The 15,939-nt window shown below is 34.6% G+C and overlaps 1 long non-coding RNA gene across 1 annotated transcript in view; it reads right to left on the bottom strand.

Moving 5' to 3' along the window:
• Positions 1-15,939, bottom strand: part of LOC140600274 (uncharacterized) — a 246,801-nt gene that overhangs the window by 112,840 nt on the left and 118,022 nt on the right. The window lies entirely within an intron of this gene.

The raw sequence follows: 15,939 nt of genomic DNA, 5'->3' as shown, positions 1-15,939 counted from the left end.
TCTTTGTCCACTTCCTCATTTTAATTTCTATTTCTTCAAGACTCATAACAAATGGTTTCCTGTATTATAAAGAATCCATAGGAAACCTCTGGGAGACAGTCCAAGATGGCAACATAGTAAGACCTTGAACTCACTTTCTCCCATGGACACACCAAATACATACAGCTACATAGGCAATAATGCCCACTGAAAAAGAACTGAAATTTAGCTGAACAGCTCCTCTACAACAAGGGATAGAAGAGCCACAATGAAATGAATAGAGGAGGCAGAGACCTGGTCTCAGCAAAAACCCTACTCTCAAGTGCAACAACCCACAATGGGAGGGATCTCAAAGGTCCAGAGGTACCAATGAATGAGAGGTTTGGACCTCACATCAGGCAGCTCAACCTTGGTACCTGCATTGGAGAGACAAGACCTCAAAAATGCCTGGCTTTGGAAATCAATTGGGCTTTATATCCCTGGGATCCAATGCACTGTAGAGATCTGGGATGTTCCTTTTGAGGGGCTCAGACACAGGTGCACTCATCCCAGGACCCAGCACAAAGGCAGCAGTTTGAGAAGTGTCTGAATTATATGTGATAGAGATTCATTTAAGACATCTGCCAGAGGGACAAGGACCAGATGGGACTTTCTTTGCGGAGAGTAGCACTGACTGATGAATGCCACTTACATATATTCTCTCTACCTTGTTAGCACAGGTGGGCACATGTAGACACAGCCTCACTAAAGATGCAAGTATGCCCCACCTTCAGTGCTCTTCCCTGGCCTTGCTAAAGCTGTGGATATGTCCCACCCCAAGTGCTCTTTCACTAAAGCCAAGGATGTGCCCTGATGCCAGCAATCTGCTGTAGCCTTGCTAAAGCCAGTGGTGAAGCACGGAACACACAGAGAACACCCCTTAATCATGTGGCCCTTGGTAGCTAGAGGGGTTTGTGTTTCTGGGCACTATGGGGCTATAACAACTGAAAGACAGTTCTGGGAAGGCTACTCACCCAGGGTACTCCAAAGACAGTAAACTAAAACACATCCCTCAGTCTGACTGAAAAAAAAAGCCCATCTACTTGTCCTGGAGACTCAACCTAAGGGAACAAGCTTCAGGACTGCCACACATCCAGAAGCTAAAGAGGCATTCTCAGAGACAGAGTAGGGAGACATCATCTTTGAGCCCTCCCCTGGCCTCACCACAGCTCACTGGTACCTCTGAAAATGTAGCTTATAAACTCATCTGTAAGTCCTGATTTTTGCAACTACCACTCAGGGGACACCTCCAGTTTCCTGATCTGGGGGTCAGCAGGATTTGCAATTGTTTTCCCACAGGACTATATACATTTGCATATACTTTAAAAGCTGATGCCTGAATATCTGGCTCCCAATCACCCTGAAATTAGGTGTTGACTCAGACCACTCCTTTTGAAACATGGCAGGTCTTGGCAAACCCTCAATTACAGGGATCAGTCAAGAATAAATTAGATTAATCAGACAACCATAAAGGTTTGAGAGACAACAAAGACATAATGCAAGGCTTAACAATAAGGTTCATTCTCTACACAAGGCCACTCTTTAAAGAATGGGAAGGAAAGCTATTTTTCCTAACAGACAGAAACAAACACAGAAAGTCAAACAAAATGAGGAGACAGAGGAATGTGTTCCAAATGAAAGGACAAAACAACACCCCAGAAAAATAATAAATGAAATAAAGATAAGAAATCTTTATTTGATAAAGAGTTCAAAGTAATAATCATAAAGATACTCACTGAACTCAGAAGAATAAATAAACACAGTGAAAACTTCAATAAAGAGATAGAAAATATATGAAAGTATCGAACAGAAGTTACAGAGCAAAAGAATACAACAACTGAACTGAAAAATATACTAGAGGGATTCAACAGCAGACTAAATGAAGCAGAAGAAAAGACTAGTGACCTGGAAGACAGGGCAGTGTAAATGCTGCAACAGAGCAGCATGAAGAAAAAAGAATTTTAAGAAATAACGACAGTTTAAGGCACCAATAGGACAACATCATGTGGAATATTATTCACATCACAGGGGTTCCAGAAAGAGGAGAAAGAAAAATGCAGAAAACTTATTTGAAGAATTAATGGCTTAAAACTTCCCTAACCTGGGGAAGAAAAGAAGTATCAAGGTCCAGGAAGCAAAAAGAGTTCCAAATTGATGAACTCAAAGAGATCCATACCAAAACATATTATACTTAAAATATTAAAAGTGAAAGATAAAGGGAGAATGTTAAAAAAAATCTTTTGTGTACAAGGGAACCCCCATAAGACTATGAGCCAATGTTTCGGCAGAAACTTTGAGGCCAGAAGAAAACAGTATCATATATTCAAAGTGCTAAAAGGAAAAAAACTTCCAACTAAGAATACTATACCCAGCAAGGTTGTCATTCAGATTAGAGAGATAAATGTTTTTCAGACAACCAATGGTTTTGCCTAGGAGTTTTATAGTTTCAGGTTTTATATGCAAGTCTTTAATTCATTTTGAGTTAATTTTTGTGTAGGATGTAAGCTAGTAGTCTAGTTTCATTCTTTTGCATGTGCCTGTCTAGTTTTCCCAATACCATTTATTGAAGAGACTATTCTTTCCCCATTGTGTATTCTTGGCTCCTTTACTGTAAATTAATGGGCTGTATATGTGTAGATTTATTCTGGGATCTTTTTACTGTTTTACTGATATATATGTCTGTTTTTATGCCAATACCACACTGTTTTGACTGCTATAGCTTTGTAGTAGAGTTTGAAATACCTTTTGCTTTGTTCTTTCTTAAAATTGTTTTGGCTATTCAGGGTCTTTGTGGTTCCATACAAATTTTAGAACTATTTGTTCTATGTCTGTGAAAAATTGGAATTTTGATAGGGATTTCCCTGAATCCATAGATTGCTTTGGATAGTATAGACATTTTAAGAATTTTAATTCTTCCAATCCATGAATATGGAATATCTTTTCATGTTATTTGTGTCTTCTTCCATTTCTTTTATCAATGTTGTATAGTTTTCAATAAATAGGTCTTTAAATTCCTTGGTTAAATTTATTTCTAGGTATTTTATTCTTCTTGATGCAATTGTAAATGGGATTATTTTCTTAATTTCTCTTTCTAATAGCTCATTATTAGTGTATGGAAATGAAACAGGGGATGCCAGGGTGGCTCAGTGGCTGCCTTTAACTCAGGTCATGATCTCAAAGTCCTGGGATCAAGCCTTGCATCAGGCTCCCTGTGGTGTTCACTGCAGCATTATTTACAATAGCAAAAATACTTGAACACCCTAAGTATCTGTTGATGGATAAATGGCTGAAGAAGATGTGGTGTGTGTGTATACACGGAATATTATTGGAATGGAATATTATTCAGCCATAAAATAGAAATACTGCTATTTGTGACTACTTGCATGGACCTTGAGGGTATTATACTACATGAAATAAGTCAAACAGAGAAAGACAAATAAATATGGCTTCATTTACATGTGGAATATAAAAAAACAAATGAATAAAGGAAATAAAATTCATAGACACAGAAAACAGATTGGTGGTAATCAGAGCAGATGGAGTTGGGGGTGGGTAAAATGGGTGAAAGGGATCAATTGTATGGTGGCAGATGGTAACTAGATGTACTGTGGTTATCACCTTGTAGTATATACAAATATCAAATTATTGAGGGGCCTGGATGGCACAACTCATTAAGTGTTGGACTCAGTTTTGGCTCAGGTCATAATCTCAGGGTTGTGAGATAGAGTCCCGTGTCAGGCTCCGTGCTCAACATAGGGTCTGCTTAAGAGTCACTTCTTCCTCTCTCCCTACCCCTGTTCTCTTCCTCTCTCTCAAATAAATCTTTTGTTAAAAAGAAAATTATTAATTTGTACATATGAAATACTATGTTAAATACTAATTTTACCTCAATAAAGAAAAAAATTATGGTTATATGAAAGCATATGAAGAAATTTGAGTAGTTTAAGCAGACTTCTTATTTCAGTAAATGAGGTGATGGTGATGGTGGGAAAGGAAGTAAGTTTTTTACTTGGTTTACTTGGTTTTGGAAATCTTTTATTGTAATAATAATGTTTTAAATTCTGACTATAAAACCAGACATGACCATTATTTATTGAATTGGGCATTTAGTACAGAACATTTTAATTTTCATTATAAACAACATTGCAGAGAGCAAATACCATTCACACTTCTTAGACTGCTCTTACCAAGTCACCAAGCAGCTACACTGCTGCCATAGCCACCGCCTAGCAACAACATACTAGGAGAAAAGTTGTGCAGGGAGAATGGTTCCTACTAAAATTGGAAATCCTGTTATTACGAATGGGAAGAAGGACAAATACATAGGTTTTGTTTTTCAAAGTGATAGTTGATAATCAGATATTGGGAAAGTGCCCATCAACTGTGATGGATAATTGAATAGCAGCATAGTCAATTCTGAATAAACATTATAATGGAGGCAAACTTTGAGACGAAAGGAAGATGGAGTATCCAAATAGCAATCCAATAAAAATGAAAAATCATTGATATTTGAGGATAGATAATATTTCTTCAGGCAAAGAACTAATTCTCTAGACTCAGGCTTTAAGTTATACCAATATAAATTAACATCATCTGAGCTCACACAATTCTGGAAACCATTACAAAAAATTGATCAGAGGCAAGGAAGTTGGTCCAGGATTACATTTGTGCCTCCAGGTAGTGTGCATCAAGGATCATCAGCATGCAGATAGCCTAGGTTGCTGTGTAATACAATATTGATAAATGGCCATACTGCAATTTAATTGAAGCTGAGGGGGAAAAAATGGATCCTCTAACAAGTGGAGTTCTAAAAAAGTAGCACTGAAGACAATAACAACGGAAGAAAATAAAAGTGCAATCTCCCAACGCATGACATGAATGAGAAGATGCTTTAATCATTTAAAATCCAGATTATTTTATGACATACATGTTTCCCCAAAATATACAAATGGTTATGCTCAAAGTATTTTTACCATTGAAACTAAGTTGAAAACTCTGGTATAGTACACATACTGGATTTCATCTTCTACTCAACATACATGTTACCTTAAGGCCAAGAATGCATACATATATCTGTGTACATAAAATCCTTTACCAGTAAAAAGGTTGTGTTATTTATATGAAAGTGAAAGAAAAAAGAAATACATCAGAACAGTATTCATTCATGAAAGATACTAGTGATATTCTTTTTGCTAAATGGGATAATAGTTTTCAAATAATGGAATATTTTCTGAATTTTTTGTGCTATTCACAATGTAAAGGATATACATTTTAATTTTGAAATGGATTATAAAAATTTCAGCATCTTCTTAAATTTATACCAGAGATTAACAAACTTTGGCTCATGGGCCAAATCTGAATGGCCTCCTGTTTTGGTAAATAGTTTCACTGATACACAGGTACATAAAAACATTGCCAACTTCTGGCCTAGAGAGTCAATAAAACAAAGTAGGCAATTTAATATCTGTGGTGTGAGTATTTTCCCAATTTCAAACTACTAACCTGATCATGGATTTTGGAGATGTACAAAATAGCACACTATCCTATGATATTTCCACCGGGCAAACACAACAGACATAATTAGCCTTGATTAAATATAATAGTAACATGGAGTAAAATAATCAGGAAGTGGTGAGTTTTGAGTATTTATTATCTTTGTTTTTAATGTAATTTATTTAATTATGGTTATATGATTTAAGTTTCAATAATGGCTGTGGCTAACAGCCAGCTTTCATAATTCATGGAAATCTAAACATTGGCTCTAGTGAGCCAGTAGAAGCCACGCCTGTGATTTTACTGATTTTACTGCACCTGTCCTCATAAGTTCTCCCCTGCATTCCTGTCTCTCAAATAAACCCATCAATTTGGAAGTTTGCTAGAGAAGGATAGGTTTTTGACATGCTAACCAGGAAAATACAGGCAGTGACTTAAAGAGCTTTTTCTAAAAACATACCTTTTCTATCTTTTATCTTTGCAGTTAAATTCAACAGGGAAATTACAAGTAAATATGAAAGGGGTAAAGGGGAATTTTTAAATACTAACAATAGAAGATCCCTCTATATTGTAAAGAAAAGAAACTCATCCTAAAATTGGAGCATTTAATCTGAAGGAGCTGGAGTGAAGGTAAGTGGACTAAGTTGAGAGAATTGAAGATAAAGAACCAAAAAGCCAGATGCAAAAATTTGGGATGTGTTGGGGGGTAGTAGGAAAGAATGAGAGGGAATGCACAGGAGCATCCAAAATGTGTGACTAAAACAGGGGGCATGTCTACAAGGGCAAACCCTCCCCATTCTGCCAGACCTGAAGCCACATGAGAATTGGAAAACAAGGGAAATGGATCAGAGGCCCAAATTTAAAACGGCAGCAACATGAAAGTAAAGGAAGTCATAGTAGTAGCTGGCTTTGCATCCATAAGGTAAAGTGAGATAATAGCACATTGGATATGTGATATGGTGAATAGTGTACGAGTCATAATACTATGTGGACCCTAATTCTTGGTTCACAACTAAAATGAAGATTTAATGAGATATGAATCTGAGTCACCAATATTATCTTCAATATGAAAGAAGATACTGTCACCCAAACAATTACCTAAGTTGTCTTTACTAGAAATGCCTGTATTATTTATTTTTTACCAGAAATGAGATATGGTCCCTGAAGAAGTTTTCTGATTCAAAATTTAATATTGGTGTGCTTCTTACTTAATATACATTCCTGACATTGGACCTTTGATATGTAAATTACTCATACTCCCTATGAGAATCATTATGAATGATCATGCCAGAACAACCCATATGTAGACACACCACCTGTCAGGTCCTGCAAGGCCTCTCTTAGACAGGTATGAAAATTCTGGACATATGGTGTTTGTCACAAACAAATGCTTCACCATTTTACTTTGGAACTTATACACTCCTGAGTCCAGAACAGCAGGAAGTCAGTTACAAAGTGATAGGCGTAGGGGGAAGGTCTAACTCTGAAAATCTATAGATACTAATCATGATTAGAACAGCCATGGGGAATATATTTATAAATTCTAGCCAATTTAAATACTTATACTGAGGGCTTTCCCCAGTGATCATGAGCTAAGATTAATGGAGGCAATGCCTGCTTTGGAAATATGCAAGTGTCACCTCAGTGACACAAGAGGATTTTCTGAGAATTAAATTAGATATATGGTTATATCACCCAACAAGGGGCTCAATTCTACAACCCTGAGATCACAACCTGAACCAAAATCAGGAGTCAGACATTTAACAAACGGAGCCACTCAGGTGCCCCAGCATGGATTTCTTTCTTTTAATATAGGTGACCAGGTGAAAATTTTACTTTTATTCAGAGTTGTTTATGAAGCAGTGGAGTTTAACCTAATAAGATTTCAAGTAGCCAGAAAAGGGAGATAATCAAAGTATTCATTGAATATTGAAAGTCTTGAGTATCAGTATCACTTGTATGTAAACCTAAAAAAAGAAAAAGTCAAACCATAAAAGCAGAGATAGCAAAGTGGTTGCTAGGGGCTGGGAGCTGCAAGAAATAGGGAAAGATGAGTAAAAGGGCAAAAACTTTCAGTAGTAAGATGAATAAGGTCTAAAGATCTAATGTGTAACATGTGACTATAGTTGATGACAATGTATTGTATAATACATTGTCAAATAATAAAATTTGCTAAGAGAGTAGAATTTAAATGTTTAAAAAAATAAATGTGAGACGTGATGGAATATGTTTTAACTAGATTGTAGGAATCCTTCCACAATATATATGTATACCAAATTATCACAACATACACTTTAATTAACTTACAATTCTGTCAATAATGCCTCAATAAAGCTGAGATTTAAAGAAAAAAAAAACAACTCTGAGTATCACATTGTAGAAGTATAAGAGCTCCATTGTTAAAAAAAAAAAAAAAAAAAGAGCCCCATTGTTTTAAAGAGACAGTAACATATCTGCTGACTGCAATGGCCAATAGTGCAAAGGCTACCCTCAAAAAGTAAATTGCTTGATGGGCTAGCAATCCTGATTTTTTAGGAAATCTTGGGGCATCTTAGACTATGACTTTATGCTAGTGGAGAAAATTAACAGGTGCCTAATAGAATAAATAAATAAATAAATACCTTATTCATTCAAAAATATGACCCACTCTGATAAAATATGCTTTGGAATAAATAAATGATCATGATGAAAGCTGGCTACTCTGATTTTCCAAAGTTAAAGAATGAAATTATTAAATCTAGGGAAAATGTCTTATGAAACTCAGATGAAAACTCTCTGATTTGAAAAATGTATGTGGAAAATGAAGAATATTATTAATATGCTTCCTCTGACACAAAACAGAAACAGTGTCACCTATCTGAAAGAGAACACTTTAAATTGATATTTCATGACCTTATTTTAAACAGTTTCTATTAACTTTCCATGTTGGAGTCCTGACTTCTAACAATGAATCTATTATACTTATTTATATCAATGTGACCCTTTAGCTGGAAGATGAGTTTATATAGCACATCAACTTAACATCTACATACCCAGACACAATATTAGTAGTGAGTTCAACATAGAATCATAATCAAGATTTGATTTTAAAAAAGAAAGAAATGTAACTCATTCTAGGTATACTAAAGAAGTGAATTGCAGGTATTCCAATTCTCCAGGATTACATATAGCAAAAACGGGGAAAAAAAAAGAGTTCAAGATTGTATTTCTCAGATCATAAAGCAAAATGAATGAAAAATCAAATAGAAATAGACATACCCTGACCAGCTGGCCATTTAGAGGCCACATGACATTGTCACCTGAGCCCTCAGGGCTAGGCCTGTGCAGTGGAATAGAAGGTAACTTATACAATATGGAATAGAATATAAGACATAAACTCATAAATGGGTAGAAAACAATATAGATCATATGTCCAAATCCAATATGCCTGGGTAAACAAATGTAAAAAACAAGAGTCCTCATAAACTTTAAATTATGAAATACACAAAGTTATTAATATATAAATATGTATGAATATGTATATTACATTACATATTATATACATTATATGTGTGTATATACACACATATAAAATATCGAATGTTTCCTATGTTAGTAGCAAGAAATGCAAGAATCTGTAAATAAGCTTATTGAAATAATGACTATACTCAGGGAATCAGAGAGAAGTTTGTTAGTTTAGAGGAGTTCATACACACTTTGTATAGCACCACAGGAGAGAAAAATTATATACATCAAATTGCTTTGAAAACAAATGATATTTTTCCAATTTTTAGTGGGGTTGTCTTGATTTTGTATTTACTTCATAGAGACATACATGCATTTGATACATGTACGAGGGAGGGAGGGAGGGAGGGAGGGAGGAAGGAAGGAAGGAAGGAAGAAAGAAAGAAAGGAAGGAGAAAGAAGGAAAGAAAGAAAGGAAAAAAGAAATTCAACCAATGGTACAGATAATAAATGTCAGAGAGTTTCAGGGTAGGAGGAGGCAACAAAGTGATCACTCACCTCAACAATACTATTGCAGAGACCTGAAAAGATTATCAGGTACCTTAAATCATACTTTGTTTCGTTGACCTCCCTTTAAAAGCAATCAAAGCCCACATAACATATTGTGATGTCTGCCCAGTTTTGTTTAATGGTAACAAGAGATGACATTTCAAGATGATCAGCTCTATCCTTTTATTTCAGAGGCTAACTGTAGCTGTGATTTCAGTTCTATGTCTCAGCCACAAATTATCTTAATAGGATATATTGATCCAACAGAAAACACACTGAATTGGTTTTATACATTTTAACCATTTTTTTCAATTTCATACAAATCTTTTTACACTAAAATTTGTGTTTAAATTACAAATACTACATATGATTTCAAAGGAATCTCTCTTTGTATGAAATGTTTTGAACTCCTGGAATAAGATGGTGCATCATGAGCAAGTATAATGAGCTTTTATAGAAAGACTTATTTATATTTCTAAATCCATATATTCCCAGAGATATTTTATTTTTTCTTTCCTTTTTTTCCTTGCTGTGGCTGAGGGGTATAATTCTTATATGGGTCTAAATCAGGATGTTTAGAGGGAAGAAGTAAGTTTCCATTAATGCTAATGTAAATAAAGTGAACTTATAATTGACTGAAGATTAGTGGAGAAAGGGAGTGGGGTTGGATTTAGGAACTGCTTTCTAGCGGCTGGGTTCCTGGGAGTCTATTACCTATGAAGTCCCATCTCCATCTCCATTTCACTCACAAGCTCTGTGATCTTAGAGGCTTCACACCAGCCTTATCTTCTTTCTCAACACAGTGGTCTGCAAGTTACTGTTTGTTTCAAATCATCAGCCACATGACTAGGTTGCCAGAAACCCAAGTCTAACACTAACTACAGAGTTAGCACTCAGTCTACCTAACCATAGTTTTAGGTCCTTGCAACCCAAAATATGGTCCATGGATCAACAATATTACATCACCTGAGAGCTTGTTAGAAAAGCAGAATCACCCTAAATTACTGACTGAATCTGCATTTGAACAAGATCACCAGGTACTTCATATGCACATTAAAGTTTGAGAATCACTGCCTCACCATAAATTATAAAGAGGGGAAACAGAATTAGTACAAAGCAGGTATGTTATTCCCTGTATAATTAACTGCACCCAAAGAGTCACCTGCTAAATAAATAATAGTAATTGAATATTCAATGCTATATGTATCTTGGGTTGGTCCTGGAACAGAAAAAGAACATTATGGAAAAACTGTGAAATCAGAATAAAGTTCTGTGCCAATGTTAAATTTCCCAATTCTGGTAATGTAAAATGGTTATTTTCGAGGTTCACGTTAGAAGTTTGCTGAAGATTATAGAGAATTCTGTACAATCTTTACAATTCCTTTGCAAATTTAAGATTTGTAATTGCTTCAAAATAAAAAGTTTAAAACTTTTACCTGTGTAGCAAACCATCACAAAAATCTCAGTGGATACCACACATAACTTTTCTTTTTTTTTTCCTTTAAGTTTTTATTTAAATTCCAATTAGTTAACATATAGTGTAATATTAGTTTTGGTGATGTAACACATAATTTCTCTTTTCTTTTTAACACATAACTTTTCATAATCTCAGAGTTCAGTTGATCAGTGCTGGGCCCAGCTTATCCCAGCTGGGTTTACTCAGCAGCTAGAAAGCTCTGTTGATCTGAGCTTGATTCATTCACATGTCAAGTGGGAAAAGACTCTCCACTGACTTATCCATAATGGCCTTGTTCGAGACAACAGGGGCAACATGGAACTATCTTACATATCTTCCATCATCATGGCCATTTTATCATGGTCACAGGAGAGATTAATGATTGGCAAGTGAAAATATACAATTTGTTTGGCTTTTAATTATGGGTCAAATAAAGTTACAGAGGCCACCAAATTCAAAGGGTAGAAAACTGGTGCTGCCCCTGCTTTAAGAATAGCAAAACTAAGGGCAAAAGCACGTGTGTGTAGATGGAACTTTCAATTAATGAAGCTGTCTCTGCAATCAATCACATATGCTGATGATATGTGAATTAGCAATGTCTCACATGTAGAATATCAGATAATGTAGATACTACAATTCCAATCTTATCCTTCAGTGCTGATCAAAATGAATTCAGTGCCAATATCTCTACCATTATTTCATACTTTATAGGTTATATTAGAAAGTCACCTGACTTTCCTGAAAAATTTTATATTACATAGTTTTCTTTTTGAAAGCAAATTTTAATAAGAAATTTGAACATAAAACACAAGCAAATAGATGTCAAGTTCAGTTTGAAGAATATCATTTCTTCTGTTTTCTAATTGTACTTATCTCTTAACTAAAAGTATATAATTATAAATAACATAAAGATCCAATTCTACATTTATTATAATTTTGAATCTAAACTATTGAAATTTGAAATGGTCACAATTAAGTTTTTAAGATTATTTTTAAATTCAATTTAAAGAGTAAAAATAGAGAAGTATTGAACATCTCCTTTGATAAGACTCATGGAACTCCATCCAAAACCCCCCTCCCTTGGAGCACCTGGGTGGCTCAGTCAGCATCGGACTCTTGATTTCAGTTCAGGAGATGATCTCAGGATCATGATCTAAGGGTCATGACCTCAAAGTCCTGAGATCAAGCCCTGCATCAGGCTCCGTACTGGGCATGAAGCCTAAGATTCTCTCTCTCTCTCACTCTCTCTCTGTGTGTGTGTGTGTCTCTCCTCCTCCTCCTCCTCCTCCCCATCACTCACTTGATCTCTCTAAAAAACAAAACATCTCACATTTTGCACTCATTTAAATTAAATGAGTAAATATTTATTATTAGGTGTGTGGTTTTCAGAATCAGCAAAATTCATTGAACATTCACAATTTATCTCTAGTTGTACCCTGAGAACATATCCTTGCCCTACTAAAACTGACATCTGTTTAAATGTCTTTAGCAAGAGTCGCTTTGGAAAGGTAACAGAAAAGACAGTTTCAGAAACTTGTCACATCAATTGACAATTTCTATTACATAAATAAAGTTTGAAAAGAGCATGACCAGGGTAAAAAGCAAAAAAAAAATTATTTTTTTATTATTTATTTATTACATAAATAAAGTTTGAAGAGAGCATGACCAGGGTAAAAGGCAAAAAAAATCAAATCCTCCAAATTATTTACTTGTATATCATTATGCCTCCTTTGTTGGAGTCCAGAAATATGTGAGGGTGATAAAACTGGTTTTGTTAAATGTGCCATGCAATTGAGTCAATGTTCCTATTTGGGTTAGATATGACTCTGCTACTGGGTAAGAATACTGCAGTTATATAGTTTATTATATAAAAATTGTGCTTTTTATATACACACACACACATCATATATACTCACATATAACTGATTATTACTTTCCTGGTACAATGATAAATGTAGGGCAGTTTCATAATATAGAGAGAACAAAATGAGATATCAAATGTGTATCTCTCCTTTTTGTGAAATTAGAAAAGTTATACTCTGTATTTCAGTAATGAATCTAAGGGATACCTCCTTGGATCTGTAGAAATTTCTGACTAAATATCAGCCTCTGAATAATAACTATTTGAATCACACATACATATGTTTTTGCCTATAAATAAAAGTCTGTACACAGATATTAAAATTATTTATAAATTAAATTAACATTTATTACATAATAACCATGTGCCAAAGTTCTAGATGCTTGTCTCTTCCTTTAATGTTTCATAGGATTCATCAGTGAAGCCATTTGACTGGAAGTTTACTGTGTGGAAATGTTTTTAATTACAAATTCAATTCCTCTACCACATACAAGCCAATATGGGTTATCCCTCTCATCTTGAGTGAGATTTAATAGTTTGTGTTCTTCAGGAAATTTGTCTATGGCATTTAGATTTTCATATTGTTTGTATAAAGTTGTTTATAAATTTTTATTTTTATTCTCTTAAGACTGTAGGATTTGTATCATTGTCCCCTTTCTCATCTTAGTATTGGTAACTTATATATTCTCTTTTTCCTGATCAATCTGGCTAAAAGATTGATCAGCTTTGAACCAGCTTTGCTTCAATGATTTTTCACTCATTTTTCAGTCTTCCATTTTATTTATTTCTGTTTTTCACTTTATTATATCTTTTCTCCTGCTTGTTTTGGGTTAAATTTCCTTTTCTTTGCCTAATGGCTCAAGAATAAAGCTTAGGTCACTAACTGAAGATTCTTTTTTTTTTTTTTTTTTTTTTTTTTTAAACTAATGTGTTTAAAGCTCTACATTTCCTCTAGGCACTACTTTTACTGCATCCCAAGAATTCTGATATGCCTTTCTTCCAATTTCATTCAGTCCTAAATATGTTATACTTTTCCTTTTGATTTGTTTTTTGATCCAAGTGTTATATACACGTATGTTGTTCTATTTTGTTTGAGAATTTTCCAGATTTCTTTCTCTTATGGTTTTAGAATTTAATCCCACGTTTGTTACCTGGTATACTCTGCATGATTTGAATACTTTTTAAATTGAGACATTCATCATGACCATAATATAATCTATCTTGCTTAAAGTTCTATGTGCATTTGAAAGGAATGTGTATTTTGATATTATTGAGTAGAAGGTTCTAAAAATATTTACTAGGTAAAGTTTGTTTACAGGTTTATTCAAAGACTTCTATATCCTTACTTATTTTTGTCTTCTATCAAACATGAAGTTTTTCACTTTAATTAGAAATTTGCCCATTTCTCCTTTCAATTTTACTAGTTCTCTTTTCATTTATCTATAACCTTTTGTATTACATACACAATCATTTAGGATTGTTACAACCTCTTTATCATTAAAAAACTGTCCCACCTTGTCATTGGCAATATTCCTTGCTTTAAATTTATTTCATCTTATATTAATATAGCTACTACACATATTTTCCCGTCATTTGACTTTTAAACAGTTTGTGTCCTTATGCTCGAAGGAGGCTTACTGTATACCACATATATTTGCATCTTGCTTCTTTATACAGTTTGGCACATCTGTCATTTAATGGGGAGTCATGACCATTTATATTTAATATGACTTATTAGTATTTTTAGGTTTAGTCCTTCCATACTACTTATCATTTTTTAATTTGTCCCTTCTGATCTTTATATCCTTTTTTTTCTTTATCTCCTTCTTTTGGAATAATTGATTATTATTTTAGTTCATTGTGTCTATTTTATTGCTTTATCACTAATTATCATTAACTTATATAATTAACTTTCCACAATCTAATTCTAAGTAATGTTATATCATTTAAAGGATAACAGAAAAAAATCTCATGATATTATTATTCCATCTCCCCTCTCCTAGACTTTGTCCTATTGTTTTCACTTATTTTGCTTTTTCCATATGAGATAGATGTCCCAATATAACATTAGTGTTTTTGCTTTAAACCAGGGATTTTCTTCCGTAAAAGGCCAGAGTATAAATATTTTAGACAATACAGGTCACATGAATTCTCTGTTGCATATTTCTTTAATATTTGTTTATCTTTTATGTCTTATTACCCCTAAAAATGTAAAAATTATTCTTAAGTCACAGGCCATAAAAAGCAGGTTATAGGGACAAATTAGGTCTTTGCCAACTCCTGCTTTAATCAGTCCATCACCTTTCAAAGAAAATGGTTTTTTTATTCATTTATTCATGAGAGACACAGAGAAACAGGCAGAGACATAGGCAGAGGGAGAAGCAGGCTTCATGCAGGGAGCCTGATGCAGGACTCTATCGCAGGACTCAATCTCAAGACTCTGGGATAACAACCTGAGCCAAAGGCAGACGCTCAACCACTGAGCCACCCAGGTGTCCCTCAAAGAGAATTTAAAGTAAGAAAAAAAAAGCCTTTGTCAAAAGAAACAAAAGCAAAAATGAACTATTGAACTATTGGGACTTCATCAAGATAAGAAGCTTTTGCACGGCAAAGGATACAGTCAACAAAACTAAAAGACAACCTACAGAATGGGAGAAGATATTTGCAAATGACCTATCAGATAAAGGGCTAGTTTCCAAGATCTATAAAGAACTTATGAAACTCAACACCAAAGAAACAAACAATCCAATCATGAAATGGGCAAAAGACATGAAGAGAAATCTCACAGAGGAAGACATAGACATGGCCAACATGCACATGAGAAAATGCTCTGCATCACTTGCCATCAGGGAAATACAAATCAAAACCACAATGAGATACCACCTCACACCAGTGAGAATGGGGAAAATTAGCAAGACAGGAAACCACAAATGTTGGAGAGGATGTGGAGAAAAGGGAACCCTTTTACACTGTTGGTGAGAATGTGAACTGGTGCAGCCACTCTGGAAAACTGTGTGGAGGTTCCTCAAAGAGTTAAAAATAGATCTCCCCTACAACCCAGCAATTGCACTGCCGGGGACTTACCCCAAAGATACAGATGCAATGAAATGCCGGGACA

This window comes from Canis lupus, chromosome 11 (assembly GCF_048164855.1).
Source record: "Canis lupus baileyi chromosome 11, mCanLup2.hap1, whole genome shotgun sequence".
Classification (NCBI taxonomy): domain Eukaryota; kingdom Metazoa; phylum Chordata; class Mammalia; order Carnivora; family Canidae; genus Canis; species Canis lupus.
Note: the sequence above shows the minus strand (reverse complement) of the source record. Positions and strands in the feature narration are given on the sequence as shown.